The sequence below is a fragment of the Somniosus microcephalus genome, unplaced genomic scaffold (genome assembly GCF_052327205.1).
Source record: "Somniosus microcephalus isolate GS21.2 unplaced genomic scaffold, FLI_Smic_1.0 unresolved_chr1, whole genome shotgun sequence".
In the NCBI taxonomy this organism is placed as follows: Eukaryota; Metazoa; Chordata; class Chondrichthyes; order Squaliformes; family Somniosidae; genus Somniosus; species Somniosus microcephalus.
In genome coordinates, this window is record NW_028225179.1 from 57,206,809 (window position 1) to 57,211,981 (window position 5,173).

At 43.0% G+C, this 5,173-nt stretch overlaps 1 non-coding gene across 1 annotated transcript; it reads left to right on the top strand.

Annotated features, from left to right (window-relative positions):
* The first annotated feature begins 516 nt into the window (after nt 1–516).
* trnal-uag (transfer RNA leucine (anticodon UAG)) lies at nt 517–600 on the top strand. Its single transcript has one exon. It is a non-coding gene; the product is annotated as a tRNA-Leu (tRNA).
* Nucleotides 601–5,173: the final 4,573 nt, after the last annotated feature.

Sequence of the window (5,173 nt, forward strand, 5' to 3'; positions counted from 1 at the left end):
TTCTCTCTGTTTCTGTCGGTCTTACCATCTGTCAGTCTCTCTGTATGTCTCACTCAGCCTCAGTCACTTTCTGTAAGCTTTTCTAATTGGGTCTCTGTTTATCCCTCCAACTATTACTTTTTCTCCGTCACTCTCTCCATCACTCCCCCACATCATTTTACGCTGCACCTTATAATATAACCCTTAAAGTGCTGGCTCAGTTTAGAGCTTGCTGATCCTGAGTGTGTGACGTGCATTTTAACATTTTTCCTTCAAAGGTGTTCGGTGTTGACGGGAGGTTTCCATGTTCTGTAGGCTAAAGCCGAGGGTTTTTTTGTCTAGTTATGCTCAATTCGTTACTTGCCCAGCTGCTGTGCTTTTCAGTTTAGCTGTTCACCGTCTGTAGATTTAGAAAATGTCTTTATCCTCTCACATTTTCAGATTAAGCTGACGTGTAGTTTGCTCTGCGCTGAAAACTAAACTTAGTCAGCAAGGGATTTGTCGAATTTTCAAGCACTGCGAGGCTGGGCTCCTATCACCAGGTTGGCCGAGTGGTTAAGGTGTTGGACTTAGAATCTAATGGACGTGTGTCTGTGTGGGTTCGAATCCCACTTCTTGGTTAAATGCTCAGGCAAAGAAGCTGAAAGTAAAACGCTTATGATCTCTGCAAAAGATAGTGTCATATTTATAATTCACCCTTCAAGACAGCGTTTCTTCATTTACAATTGGTGTACTAAACATAGGAACAGGAGGAGGCCATTCAGCTCCTTGATCCTGCTCGCCATTCACTGAATTTCTGTCTGAGCTGTGTCTTAACTCCGTCCAGCTGCTTTGGCTCCAGATCATTTTAACGCATGTCTAGGAAAAACGTACCCATCTCAGATTAACATTATTAGTTGAGCTGGCATATACTGCTATTTTGTGGGAGAGAGTTCCACACTGCTCCCAACCTTCACGTGAAGAAATGCTTCCTAACTTCTTTCCCGAATGGCCTGCCTCTGATTTTACGATTATGTCCCCGTGTCCTAGATTCCGCCACCAATGGCGAAAAAAGGTTTCTCTCTGTCTACCTGATCAATTCGTTTCAAAATCTTAAAAACTTCAATCAAATCCCCAAGCCTTCTATGTTCCAGGAAGTACAAGCCCAGTTTATGTAATCTCTGCTCATATTTTAACCATTGGAGCGCTGGTAACATTCTCGTGAATGCGCACTGCACTCCCTCCAAGGTCAATCTATCCTTTCTAACGGGCGGTGTCCAGAGTTGTACACAGAACTTCAGACGTGGTCTAACCAGATCTCTGTATAGCTGTAGGATAACTTCCCCTCCTATATATTCTATTTTTTTGATTATTTTTGTACCTTACTGCTACATTTCAGTGGTCTGTGTACATGGACTCGAAACCCCTTTGGAACTCCACTGTTCCGAGCTCTGCATCATGTAATTATTACTTGGATCTACTTTTTAGGTCTAAAATGAATGATGATATACTTACCTGCGTTGAAATCCATCAGCCACTGTTTCGCCCATTCACTTAATCTATCAATATATCTTTGTAATTATATGCTGCTGTCTACACGACTTACTGTACCACCAACCTTTGCATCATCGGCAAACGTGGATATAGGAATTTTCTAAGTCATTAATAACTATAGAAGTGTTGTGGAGTATTTTAAACCAACACTCGACACAAAGTTTTCAGATCGAAAATCAAGTTGTCTTTATTACACAAGTGGGGAGACAATCTGCTCTGTCTTAGCCAGACTTCTCCAAATTGGTACAGCAAGCCCTACATTTTTATACATTAAAACATCTATGTCCAGCTCATTCAAAATTCATTCCTACCACCTGATTGGTCCTTGGCCCATATACATCTTCACTGATTGGTTGCCTATACTGCGTTACATTAAAGTACTGCCTTTATTATCGGAAAAGTATATGTCCATTATCCCCCAAGCTGTTGTTGCACCTATGACCTCTGTTTATGCCAGATGGGGTCTCATCAACATTGTACTTCTGACTCATTGTCCTCCTTTCCTGCCTCTCTAGGCCTCTTTACTTCCAACTCATTGTTTTACTTTCCTGCCAGAACAGAGATAACATCCTCTAGGCCTCTTATGGTTTCCACATCCGACTATTTGCAATTGTCTCTTAGTGACACAGTAAACAGCTCTACAACTACTGCTTAGGTTATCTCAACTGCCAGTTCAGCAATTTAGAAAAAGCTTACTACTGCAAAGACCTATTAGATTATTCTCTTTATTACACCATTCAGTGAAGCTGCCAGCGATGTCAGTTTAACTCATTCCCCGCTGCAATCCACCCTTTTGGTACTTGGCCACTGCCCAATGTAAACTACATGTATAAGCATTGCTGTGCCTCCTGCCCCATGTGGTGATCAGGCGCTGGTTCGGGAGGCCCAGCATACCCATCATATCTAGAGCAAGCTTGTTTTTTCCAGCTCCTTCCGCTTCGTTTTAGCTCTTTGTTGGTCCGTTTCTTGTTAAAAGCGGTGCATGCTGCTATTCCCCATCCCATAGCCATGACTAACTGTACTGTCACTAATATATATGGGAAATGATGCGAATCCATGGGTGTATTTTGACATTCATTCCCCAATCCCACAGCTTCTCATACCACGGGACCTCCTGTAGCTCTAACTCTATGACCCTTTCTAATTCCCCAAGGTCCCTTTGCAGCACTATGTATTGTTTCACCATCTTACTTAAATCCTCTTTCAATTCTTGCAGATCCTCTTGCAGGTGGGGTATTGCGGTCCCTACTAGTACTTCATAATTGACCAACTCTTTCTTTAGACTATCTGGCACAGTTAGCTTTATCTCCTCCCTTGAATGTACATACACCAATCTGGTGTATCCAATTGTGACAGGGATCTTTGGCTTAAAGCAGAAGTTAGGCATTGTGATTGCACATACAACGTTACAATATTGGTACTCAGCCTTTGTAGTGGCTGTACAATACTCCCCTTCGCCTCTATATCCCAAGCGGGTGTGATGGTGATCAACATGTGATAAGTCCAACACACACTCTTCTGTCTTATTATAGGCGCACTCATCCATAGGGCCTTCTCCTGCTGGATGTGAGCATATCGTAAGCATGCCTTTCCTGTGGCATCCGTTAGGGAGTCTCCTCTCATAGTATCATTCTTCCTGATGGCATAGGTATCAATTGAATAGTATTGGAGTTATGCCTCATCCCTCACTATGCCTATGTTTGTTACCTGGTACTGTGGGTATGCAGCCATGTCTAGTCCCACCACTGGCATCAGGAGTACCATGCCTATCATTGCTGTCACTTCTGCTTTACATTTTTGTATCACTGGATATACTCTGGTCATCCCTTTGAGGGTACAAGCAGTCAGAGGGCCTGGATTCTGGGTCATGCCACAAAGCTGTGTGCTGTTAATCCAGTCTGGTACCTCGCCTCGCTGTATCTGTGCCAGATTGTGTTTAACTGTCCGGTGATCCATTGGCCTTAGGCATAACACAAGCCTCGTCCTACCCCGTCTTTTGCCTGTTCCTCATCTCTATGGTTTGGTTTGTTGATAATGCTAGCATGATCCTCTATATCCTTGATTCCCTTGAGTAATTTCCTTATCGTATGTCCTCCCAACTCTGATCCTTGTCGAATCAAACCAGTTTCCTTCTCTAAAATCTGTTGTATTACCCTTTGTCGTCCTTCCACACTACTTTGTACACCTTGTATATCTAGGACATTAATGAATGATGTCCCCGTGTTCATTCCCGTGGGTATATCGGTTATTAAGCTCCTCTTAATCCTTTGGTGAAATGCAGCTTGTCCCCTAAAATCAGTAGCCACTGTCACTTCAGCAGCTTGGTTAATGACATTCTTTATCATATATGCATTGAATTGTCTAGTTTTAGTAAACCTTTCAGAATATCTTGGGCATTGTAACATGGTTAAGTTCATTAGTACCGGTACAATTTCGTGTCTCACGCTATCATACCATTGTTCTCCCTCAGTGAATATCACCAGTCCATTTTCAGACCCAGGCGTCAATTTCGGACACCTCTGTTCTTCAGGTATTGTTGTGATTGGGGTGTTGTTGGTTCTAGGGTTAATCCTTGTGGTGTGGTCCTTGTTGTTGTTGTTTGTGGCATTCTAATGCCGTGTAGAATAGTCCATCTTATAACAATTTCCGCGCAGCTCAGGACATATCCTCCCCCTACTTGACCCAACACCTGCCAGTGTCTATTACATCTTAACATATTGCTGGCATTTATCATTCTACAGGGTCTGCATGGTTGTTGATCCAAGTTCACCCAGGTGCCATTACACCTGTAATATCATTTTCCTTGTTTTTCACAATCATAACTGTGTGATATGATGAAGTCTCCCGTGAAGTCGCCATTAGGGGATCTTAACTTGCAGGCCATTTCTTCCAGCCCGTTATTTGGACTTATAAATGCTGTCATCAGGGTAGGTATGATAATCCATCTTACGGGATCCATGTTTATCTGTAATTTAAACAGAGGTCTGACCGTCACCAGAGGTTAGCTCATCTCCGGTGTTTATTCCATTGTTTCTGTGGGATTTAAGGTCAGATGGGTTATTGTTGTACCGTATTAGTTGTATCCAATGTTTCCATTTCACCTTTCCCCTCATATGTATACATGCGCACATATCAGTGGTCATGATAACCTCAAATGGTCTGGTCGATGTAGGTGAGAATCCCGATCACTCTGGCAATATTTTAATAACTACCTGCTCGCACACCTTGGGTAGGGGCTCCGAGGACCCCTGCTTTTGTGTTTTTTTTTATCTCTGAAGTCTTGTTGTTCTTTAACTTCTTGTTTGAGCTCTTTCAATTGATTATCCAATGTTTGTACGTATTTCCTAATATTATCTTTTAATGTTCCTCGTCCCTCGCTACCAGATGCTACTCCTTCCGGCAGACACACTGCTCGTCCAGTCATTTGCTCATATGGTGTCAGTCCGGTCATCCTGTTTGGGTTGGCTCTCAGCCTCATCAGGATACACGGAAGGGCATCCACCGACCCCTGTCCAGTTTCGGCTATGGCCTTGCTTAAGGCTGTTTTTAGGGTTCTGTTCATTCTCTCTACCATGCCTGAGCTTTGCAGATGACAGGGGATATGCAACTTCTGTCTTACTCCCAGTAACTGACAAGCTTCTTTCATTACCTTTCCCGTAAA